The sequence below is a fragment of the Cyanistes caeruleus genome, chromosome 32 (genome assembly GCF_971803275.1).
Source record: "Cyanistes caeruleus chromosome 32, bCyaCae1.hap1.1, whole genome shotgun sequence".
In the NCBI taxonomy this organism is placed as follows: Eukaryota; Metazoa; Chordata; class Aves; order Passeriformes; family Paridae; genus Cyanistes; species Cyanistes caeruleus.
The window spans coordinates 3618514-3629893 of NC_141733.1; positions in this window are offsets into that span (position 1 = coordinate 3618514).

Genomic DNA, 11380 nt, shown 5'->3' on the forward strand with positions numbered 1-11380 from the left:
CGGCGCCAGATACCTGTTAAACATGTTTCTTATTCGCTTGCCTGCCGCGCTCGCGCTTTCCACCGCCCGCGCGCTGACCGGCACTCTCTCTTAGACACACATGGTATTTCGGCGGGTTGCCAAGAACTCCGGAAAGCAGCTTCTGCCGAAGGAGGCTCGCCTCTTGCGGTTACCTTCTGAGACTTGCGGAGTCGCGGCTTCTGCCTTTCTTGCACTTAATGCAAACGGAAAGATTTTGCACAGAGTTTGGCGAGGAGAACGAGTGACAGGACAGCACATGTTTGTGCAGTATACCCCTGCCACTGATGTAAGCCAGAATTTGCAGCACCCTATGCCACTCATAGTGTGACAGGTTTCTGTGCTGCGCAGGGCCTTTCTCTGCATCTGGGATTAAAAGGGAAAGTGCAACTATTGTCGCAGAGAGCAGCAACAGCAGTAGGGAGCAGCAGAAGGAAGTCGAGGCAGTACTTTTTGCACACGACAACTTAGCGACTACTCAGCAAGTGTGCGAGTGGCAACTACGTTCAACTTGCAGTCTAAAAGTCTCGCGCACCAGATGCCTTTTAAACACCTTCCTTATTCGCCTGCCCGCAGCGCTCGCGTTTTCCACCGCCCGCGCGCTGACCGGCACTCTCTCCCAGACACACATAGTACTTTGGCCGGTTGCCAAGAACTCCGGAAAGCAGTTTCTGCCGAAGGAGACTCGCCTCTTGCGGTTACCTTCTGCGAACAGCGGAGTCGCGGCTTCTGCCTTTCTTGATCTTAATGCAAGCGGAAAGCTTTTGCACAGAGTTTGGCGAGGAGAACGTGTGACAGGATAGCACGTGTTTGTGCAGTATACCCCTGCCACTGATGTAAGCCAGAATTTGCAGCACCCTGTGCCACTCATGGTGTGACAGGTTTCTGTGCTGCGCAGGATATTTCTCTGCATCTGGGAGTAAAAGGGAAAGTGCAACTATTGTCGCAGAGAGCAGCAACAGTAGAAGGGAGTAGCAGAAGGAAGTAGTGATGTTACTTCTTCCACACGACAACTAGCTACTAATCAGCAAGCGTGCGAGTGGCAGCTGCTTTCCACTTGCAGTCTGAAAGTCTCGCGCACCAGATGCCTTTTAAACACCTTCCTTAATCGCCTGCCCGCAGCGCTCGCTCTTTCTACCGCCCGCGCGCTGACCGGCAACGTCCCACAGACACACATGGTACTTCGGCCGGTTGCCAAGAGTCCCGAAAAGCGGCTTCTGCCGAAGGATGCTCGCCTCTTGCGCTCACCTTTTCCGAACTCCGGAATCGAGGCTTCTGCCTTTCTTGCCCTTAATGCAAGCGGAAAGCTTCTGCACTGTGTCTAGCGAGGAGAACGTGTGACAGGACAGCACATGTTTGTGCAGTATACCCCTGCCACTGATGTAAGCCAGAATTTGCAGCACCCTATGCTACCCATGGTGTGACAGGTTTCTGTGCTGCGCAGGGCATTTCTCTGCATCTGGAAGTAAAGGGAAAGAGCAATTGTTGTCGCAGAGAGCAGCAACAGCAGTAGGGTGCAGCAGAAGGAAGTAGTGATCTTACTTCTCCCACACGACAACTAGCTACTAATCAGCAAGCGTGCGAGTGGCAGCTGCTTATCACTTGCAGTCTGAAAGTCTCGCGCACCAGATGCCTTTTAAACACCTTCCTTATTCGCCTGCCCGCAGCGCTCGCGCTTTCCACCGTCCGCGCGCTGACCGGCAACGTCCCACAGACACACATGGTACTTTGGCCGGTTGCCAAGAGTCCTGAAAAGCGGCTTCTGCCGAAGGATGCTCGCCTCTTGCGTTTACTTTCTCCAAAGTCTAGAATCGAGGCTTCTGCCTTTCTTGCTCTTAATGCAAGCGGAAAGCTTTTGCACAGCTTCCGGCAAAGAGAACGCGGGACAGGACAGCATATGTTTGTGCAGCTTACCCCTGCCACTTACACAAGCACGGATTTGCAACAACCTATGCCACCCATGGTGTGACAGCTTTCTGTGCTGCGCAGGGCATTTCTCTGCATCTGGAAGTAAAGGGAAAGAGCAATTGTTGTCGCAGAGAGCAGCAACAGCAGTAGGGAGCAGCAGAAGGAAGTAGTGATCTTACCTCTTCCACAAGACAACTAGCAACTAATTAACAAGCGGGCGACTGGCAGTTACATTCCACTTGCAGTCTGAAAGTTTCGCGCGCCAGATGTCTGTTAAACATGTTTCTTATTCGCTTGCCTGTACCGCTCGCGCTTTCCACCGCCCGCGCGCTGACCGGCACCGTCCCACAGACACACATAGTACTTTGGCCGGTTGCCAAGAGTCCCGAAAAGCGGCTTCTGCCGAAGGATGCTCGCCTCTAGCGCTCACCTTCTCCGAACTGCGGAGTCGCGGCTTCTGCCTTTCTTGCCCTTAATGCAAGCGGAAAGCATCTGCACTGTGTCTAGCGAAGAGAACGAGTGACAGGACAGCACATGTTTGTGCAGATTACCCCTGCCACTGATGTAAGCACGGATTTGCAGCACCCTATGCCACTCGTGGTGTCACAGGTTTCTGTGCTGCGCAGACCATTTCTCTGCATCTGGGAGTAAATGGAAAGCGCAATTGTTGTCGCAGAGAGCAGCAACAGCAGTAGGGAGCAGCAGAAGAAAGCCGAAACAGTACTTCTTGCACACGACAACTTAGCGACTACTCAGCAAGCGTCCGAGTGGCAGCTGCTTTCCACTTGCAGTCTGAAACTCTCGCGCACCAGATGCCTTTTAAACACCTTCCTTATTCGCCTGCCCGCAGCGCTCGCGCTTTCCACCGCCCGCGCGCTGACCGGCACTCTCTCTCAGACACACATGGTATTTCGGCCGGTTGCCAAGAACTCCGGAAAGCAGCTTCTGCCGAAGGAGGCTCGCCTGTTCCCGTTACCTTCTGCGAACTGCGGAGTCGCGGCTTCTGCCTTTCTTGCCCTTAATGCAAGCGGAAAGCACCTGCACTGTGTCTAGCGAAGAGAACGAGTGACAGGACAGCACATGTTTGTGCAGATTACCCCTGCCACTGATGTAAGCACGAATTTGCAACACCCTATGCCACCCATAATGTGACAGGTTTCTGTGCTGCGCAGGGCATTTCTCTGCATCTGGGAGTAAAAGGGAAAGTGCAACTATTGTCGCAGAGAGCAACAACAGCAGTAGGGAGCAGCAGAAGGAAGTAGTGATCTTACTTCTTCCACACGACAACTAGCTACTAATCAGCAAACTTGCGAGTGGCAGCTGCTTTCATCTTGCAGTCTGAAAGTCTCGCGCACCAGATGCCTTTTAAACACCTTCCTTAATCGCCTGCCCGCAGCGCTCGCGCTTTCCACCGTCCGCGCGCTGACCGGCAACGTCCCACAGACACACATGGTACTTTGGCCGGTTGCCAAGAGTCCTGAAAAGCGGCTTCTGCCGAAGGATGCTCGCCTCTTGCGTTTACTTTCTCCAAAGTCTAGAATCGAGGCTTCTGCCTTTCTTGCTCTTAATGCAAGCGGAAAGCTTTTGCACAGCTTCCGGCAAAGAGAACGCGTGACAGGACAGCATATGTTTGTGCAGCTTACCCCTGCCACTTACACAAGCACGGATTTGCAACAACCTATGCCACCCATGGTGTGACAGCTTTCTGTGCTGCGCAGGGCATTTCTCTGCATCTGGAAGTAAAGGGAAAGAGCAATTGTTGTCGCAGAGAGCAGCAACAGCAGTAGGGTGCAGCAGAAGGAAGTAGTGATCTTACCTCTTCCACAAGACAACTAGCAACTAATTAACAAGCGGGCGATTGGCAGTTACATTCCACTTGCAGTCTAAAAGTCTCGGCGCCAGATACCTGTTAAACATGTTTCTTATTCGCTTGCCTGCCGCGCTCGCGCTTTCCACCGCCCGCGCGCTGACCGGCACTCTCTCTTAGACACACATGGTATTTCGGCGGGTTGCCAAGAACTCCGGAAAGCAGCTTCTGCCGAAGGAGGCTCGCCTCTTGCGGTTACCTTCTGAGACTTGCGGAGTCGCGGCTTCTGCCTTTCTTGCACTTAATGCAAACGGAAAGATTTTGCACAGAGTTTGGCGAGGAGAACGAGTGACAGGACAGCACATGTTTGTGCAGTATACCCCTGCCACTGATGTAAGCCAGAATTTGCAGCACCCTATGCCACTCATAGTGTGACAGGTTTCTGTGCTGCGCAGGGCCTTTCTCTGCATCTGGGATTAAAAGGGAAAGTGCAACTATTGTCGCAGAGAGCAGCAACAGCAGTAGGGAGCAGCAGAAGGAAGTCGAGGCAGTACTTTTTGCACACGACAACTTAGCGACTACTCAGCAAGTGTGCGAGTGGCAACTACGTTCAACTTGCAGTCTAAAAGTCTCGCGCACCAGATGCCTTTTAAACACCTTCCTTATTCGCCTGCCCGCAGCGCTCGCGTTTTCCACCGCCCGCGCGCTGACCGGCACTCTCAGCCAGACACACATAGTACTTTGGCCGGTTGCCAAGAACTCCGGAAAGCAGTTTCTGCCGAAGGAGACTCGCCTCTTGCGGTTACCTTCTGCGAACAGCGGAGTCGCGGCTTCTGCCTTTCTTGATCTTAATGCAAGGGGAAAGCTTTTGCACAGAGTTTGGCGAGGAGAACGTGTGACAGGATAGCACGTGTTTGTGCAGTATACCCCTGCCACTGATGTAAGCCAGAATTTGCAGCACCCTGTGCCACTCATGGTGTGACAGGTTTCTGTGCTGCGCAGGATATTTCTCTGCATCTGGGAGTAAAAGGGAAAGTGCAACTATTGTCGCAGAGAGCAGCAACAGTAGAAGGGAGTAGCAGAAGGAAGTAGTGATGTTACTTCTTCCACACGACAACTAGCTACTAATCAGCAAGCGTGCGAGTGGCAGCTGCTTTCCACTTGCAGTCTGAAAGTCTCGCGCACCAGATGCCTTTTAAACACCTTCCTTAATCGCCTGCCCGCAGCGCTCGCTCTTTCTACCGCCCGCGCGCTGACCGGCAACGTCCCACAGACACACATGGTACTTCGGCCGGTTGCCAAGAGTCCCGAAAAGCGGCTTCTGCCGAAGGATGCTCGCCTCTTGCGCTCACCTTTTCCGAACTCCGGAATCGAGGCTTCTGCCTTTCTTGCCCTTAATGCAAGCGGAAAGCTTCTGCACTGTGTCTAGCGAGGAGAACGTGTGACAGGACAGCACATGTTTGTGCAGTATACCCCTGCCACTGATGTAAGCCAGAATTTGCAGCACCCTATGCAACCCATGGTGTGACAGGTTTCTGTGCTGCGCAGGGCATTTCTCTGCATCTGGAAGTAAAGGGAAAGAGCAATTGTTGTCGCAGAGAGCAGCAACAGCAGTAGGGTGCAGCAGAAGGAAGTAGTGATCTTACTTCTCCCACACGACAACTAGCTACTAATCAGCAAGCGTGCGAGTGGCAGCTGCTTATCACTTGCAGTCTGAAAGTCTCGCGCACCAGATGCCTTTTAAACACCTTCCTTATTCGCCTGCCCGCAGCGCTCGCGCTTTCCACCGTCCGCGCGCTGACCGGCAACGTCCCACAGACACACATGGTACTTTGGCCGGTTGCCAAGAGTCCTGAAAAGCGGCTTCTGCCGAAGGATGCTCGCCTCTTGCGTTTACTTTCTCCAAAGTCTAGAATCGAGGCTTCTGCCTTTCTTGCTCTTAATGCAAGCGGAAAGCTTTTGCTCAGCTTCCGGCAAAGAGAACGCGGGACAGGACAGCATATGTTTGTGCAGCTTACCCCTGCCACTTACACAAGCACGGATTTGCAACAACCTATGCCACCCATGGTGTGACAGCTTTCTGTGCTGCGCAGGGCATTTCTCTGCATCTGGAAGTAAAGGGAAAGAGCAATTGTTGTCGCAGAGAGCAGCAACAGCAGTAGGGAGCAGCAGAAGGAAGTAGTGATCTTACCTCTTCCACAAGACAACTAGCAACTAATTAACAAGCGGGCGACTGGCAGTTACATTCCACTTGCAGTCTGAAAGTTTCGCGCGCCAGATGTCTGTTAAACATGTTTCTTATTCGCTTGCCTGTACCGCTCGCGCTTTCCACCGCCCGCGCGCTGACCGGCACCGTCCCACAGACACACATAGTACTTTGGCCGGTTGCCAAGAGTCCCGAAAAGCGGCTTCTGCCGAAGGATGCTCGCCTCTTGCGCTCACCTTCTCCGAACTGCGGAGTCGCGGCTTCTGCCTTTCTTGCCCTTAATGCAAGCGGAAAGCATCTGCACTGTGTCTAGCGAAGAGAACGAGTGACAGGACAGCACATGTTTGTGCAGATTACCCCTGCCACTGATGTAAGCACGGATTTGCAGCACCCTATGCCACTCGTGGTGTCACAGGTTTCTGTGCTGCGCAGAGCATTTCTCTGCATCTGGGAGTAAATGGAAAGCGCAATTGTTGTCGCAGAGAGCAGCAACAGCAGTAGGGAGCAGCAGAAGAAAGCCGAAACAGTACTTCTTGCACACGACAACTTAGCGACTACTCAGCAAGCGTCCGAGTGGCAGCTGCTTTCCACTTGCAGTCTGAAACTCTCGCGCACCAGATGCCTTTTAAACACCTTCCTTATTCGCCTGCCCGCAGCGCTCGCGCTTTCCACCGCCCGCGCGCTGACCGGCACTCTCTCTCAGACACACATGGTATTTCGGCCGGTTGCCAAGAACTCCGGAAAGCAGCTTCTGCCGAAGGAGGCTCGCCTGTTCCCGTTACCTTCTGCGAACTGCGGAGTCGCGGCTTCTGCCTTTCTTGCCCTTAATGCAAGCGGAAAGCACCTGCACTGTGTCTAGCGAAGAGAACGAGTGACAGGACAGCACATGTTTGTGCAGATTACCCCTGCCACTGATGTAAGCACGAATTTGCAACACCCTATGCCACCCATAATGTGACAGGTTTCTGTGCTGCGCAGGGCATTTCTCTGCATCTGGGAGTAAAAGGGAAAGTGCAACTATTGTCGCAGAGAGCAACAACAGCAGTAGGGAGCAGCAGAAGGAAGTAGTGATCTTACTTCTTCCACACGACAACTAGCTACTAATCAGCAAACTTGCGAGTGGCAGCTGCTTTCATCTTGCAGTCTGAAAGTCTCGCGCACCAGATGCCTTTTAAACACCTTCCTTATTCGCCTGCCCGCAGCGCTCGCGCTTTCCACCGTCCGCGCGCTGACCGGCAACGTCCCACAGACACACATGGTACTTTGGCCGGTTGCCAAGAGTCCTGAAAAGCGGCTTCTGCCGAAGGATGCTCGCCTCTTGCGTTTACTTTCTCCAAAGTCTAGAATCGAGGCTTCTGCCTTTCTTGCTCTTAATGCAAGCGGAAAGCTTTTGCACAGCTTCCGGCAAAGAGAACGCGTGACAGGACAGCATATGTTTGTGCAGCTTACCCCTGCCACTTACACAAGCACGGATTTGCAACAACCTATGCCACCCATGGTGTGACAGCTTTCTGTGCTGCGCAGGGCATTTCTCTGCATCTGGAAGTAAAGGGAAAGAGCAATTGTTGTCGCAGAGAGCAGCAACAGCAGTAGGGTGCAGCAGAAGGAAGTAGTGATCTTACCTCTTCCACAAGACAACTAGCAACTAATTAACAAGCGGGCGATTGGCAGTTACATTCCACTTGCAGTCTAAAAGTCTCGGCGCCAGATACCTGTTAAACATGTTTCTTATTCGCTTGCCTGCCGCGCTCGCGCTTTCCACCGCCCGCGCGCTGACCGGCACTCTCTCTTAGACACACATGGTATTTCGGCGGGTTGCCAAGAACTCCGGAAAGCAGCTTCTGCCGAAGGAGGCTCGCCTCTTGCGGTTACCTTCTGAGACTTGCGGAGTCGCGGCTTCTGCCTTTCTTGCACTTAATGCAAACGGAAAGATTTTGCACAGAGTTTGGCGAGGAGAACGAGTGACAGGACAGCACATGTTTGTGCAGTATACCCCTGCCACTGATGTAAGCCAGAATTTGCAGCACCCTATGCCACTCATAGTGTGACAGGTTTCTGTGCTGCGCAGGGCCTTTCTCTGCATCTGGGATTAAAAGGGAAAGTGCAACTATTGTCGCAGAGAGCAGCAACAGCAGTAGGGAGCAGCAGAAGGAAGTCGAGGCAGTACTTTTTGCACACGACAACTTAGCGACTACTCAGCAAGTGTGCGAGTGGCAACTACGTTCAACTTGCAGTCTAAAAGTCTCGCGCACCAGATGCCTTTTAAACACCTTCCTTATTCGCCTGCCCGCAGCGCTCGCGTTTTCCACCGCCCGCGCGCTGACCGGCACTCTCAGCCAGACACACATAGTACTTTGGCCGGTTGCCAAGAACTCCGGAAAGCAGTTTCTGCCGAAGGAGACTCGCCTCTTGCGGTTACCTTCTGCGAACAGCGGAGTCGCGGCTTCTGCCTTTCTTGATCTTAATGCAAGGGGAAAGCTTTTGCACAGAGTTTGGCGAGGAGAACGTGTGACAGGATAGCACGTGTTTGTGCAGTATACCCCTGCCACTGATGTAAGCCAGAATTTGCAGCACCCTGTGCCACTCATGGTGTGACAGGTTTCTGTGCTGCGCAGGATATTTCTCTGCATCTGGGAGTAAAAGGGAAAGTGCAACTATTGTCGCAGAGAGCAGCAACAGTAGAAGGGAGTAGCAGAAGGAAGTAGTGATCTTACTTCTTCCACACGACAACTAGCTACTAATCAGCAAGCGTGCGAGTGGCAGCTGCTTTCCACTTGCAGTCTGAAAGTCTCGCGCACCAGATGCCTTTTAAACACCTTCCTTAATCGCCTGCCCGCAGCGCTCGCTCTTTCTACCGCCCGCGCGCTGACCGGCAACGTCCCACAGACACACATGGTACTTCGGCCGGTTGCCAAGAGTCCCGAAAAGCGGCTTCTGCCGAAGGATGCTCGCCTCTTGCGCTCACCTTTTCCGAACTCCGGAATCGAGGCTTCTGCCTTTCTTGCCCTTAATGCAAGCGGAAAGCTTCTGCACTGTGTCTAGCGAGGAGAACGTGTGACAGGACAGCACATGTTTGTGCAGTATACCCCTGCCACTGATGTAAGCCAGAATTTGCAGCACCCTATGCTACCCATGGTGTGACAGGTTTCTGTGCTGCGCAGGGCATTTCTCTGCATCTGGAAGTAAAGGGAAAGAGCAATTGTTGTCGCAGAGAGCAGCAACAGCAGTAGGGTGCAGCAGAAGGAAGTAGTGATCTTACTTCTCCCACACGACAACTAGCTACTAATCAGCAAGCGTGCGAGTGGCAGCTGCTTATCACTTGCAGTCTGAAAGTCTCGCGCACCAGATGCCTTTTAAACACCTTCCTTATTCGCCTGCCCGCAGCGCTCGCGCTTTCCACCGCCCGCGCGCTGACCGGCACTCTCTCTCAGACACACATGGTATTTCGGCCGGTTGCCAAGAACTCCGGAAAGCAGCTTCTGCCGAAGGAGGCTCGCCTCTTGCGGTTACCCTCTGCGAACTGCGGAATCGAGGCTTCTGCCTTTCTTGCTCTTAATGCAAGCGGAAAGCTTCTGCACTGTGTCTAGCGAGGAGAACGTGTGACAGGACAGCACATGTTTGTACAGTTTACCCCTGCCACTTACACAAGCACGGATTTGCAACACCGTATGCCACCCATGGTGTGACAGCTTTCTGTGCTGCGCAGGGCATTTCTCTGCATCTGGAAGTAAAGGGAAAGAGCAATTGTTGTCGCAGAGAGCAGCAACAGCAGTAGGGTGCAGCAGAAGGAAGTAGTGATCTTACCTCTTCCACAAGACAACTAGCAACTAATTAACAAGCGGGCGACTGGCAGTTACATTCCACTTGCAGTCTGAAAGTTTCGCGCGCCAGATGTCTGTTAAACATGTTTCTTATTCGCTTGCCTGTACCGCTCGCGCTTTCCACCGCCCGCGCGCTGACCGGCACCGTCCCACAGACACACATAGTACTTTGGCCGGTTGCCAAGAGTCCCGAAAAGCGGCTTCTGCCGAAGGATGCTCGCCTCTTGCGCTCACCTTCTCCGAACTGCGGAGTCGCGGCTTCTGCCTTTCTTGCCCTTAATGCAAGCGGAAAGCATCTGCACTGTGTCTAGCGAAGAGAACGAGTGACAGGACAGCACATGTTTGTGCAGATTACCCCTGCCACTGATGTAAGCACGGATTTGCAGCACCCTATGCCACTCGTGGTGTCACAGGTTTCTGTGCTGCGCAGACCATTTCTCTGCATCTGGGAGTAAATGGAAAGCGCAATTGTTGTCGCAGAGAGCAGCAACAGCAGTAGGGAGCAGCAGAAGAAAGCCGAAACAGTACTTCTTGCACACGACAACTTAGCGACTACTCAGCAAGCGTCCGAGTGGCAGCTGCTTTCCACTTGCAGTCTGAAAGTCTCGCGCACCAGATGCCTTTTAAACACCTTCCTTATTCGCCTGCCCGCAGCGCTCGCGCTTTCCACCGCCCGCGCGCTGACCGGCACTCTCTCTCAGACACACATGGTATTTCGGCCGGTTGCCAAGAACTCCGGAAAGCAGCTTCTGCCGAAGGAGGCTCGCCTGTTCCCGTTACCTTCTGCGAACTGCGGAGTCGCGGCTTCTGCCTTTCTTGCCCTTAATGCAAGCGGAAAGCACCTGCACTGTGTCTAGCGAAGAGAACGAGTGACAGGACAGCACATGTTTGTGCAGATTACCCCTGCCACTGATGTAAGCACGAATTTGCAACACCCTATGCCACCCATAATGTGACAGGTTTCTGTGCTGCGCAGGGCATTTCTCTGCATCTGGGAGTAAAAGGGAAAGTGCAACTATTGTCGCAGAGAGCAACAACAGCAGTAGGGAGCAGCAGAAGGAAGTAGTGATCTTACTTCTTCCACACGACAACTAGCTACTAATCAGCAAACTTGCGAGTGGCAGCTGCTTTCATCTTGCAGTCTGAAAGTCTCGCGCACCAGATGCCTTTTAAACACCTTCCTTATTCGCCTGCCCGCAGCGCTCGCGCTTTCCACCGCCCGCGCGCTGACCGGCAACGTCCCACAGACACACATGGTACTTTGGCCGGTTGCCAAGAGTCCTGAAAAGCGGCTTCTGCCGAAGGATGCTCGCCTCTTGCGTTTACTTTCTCCAAAGTCTAGAATCGAGGCTTCTGCCTTTCTTGCTCTTAATGCAAGCGGAAAGCTTTTGCACAGCTTCCGGCAAAGAGAACGCGTGACAGGACAGCATATGTTTGTGCAGCTTACCCCTGCCACTTACACAAGCACGGATTTGCAACAACCTATGCCACCCATGGTGTGACAGCTTTCTGTGCTGCGCAGGGCATTTCTCTGCATCTGGAAGTAAAGGGAAAGAGCAATTGTTGTCGCAGAGAGCAGCAACAGCAGTAGGGTGCAGCAGAAGGAAGTAGTGATCTTAC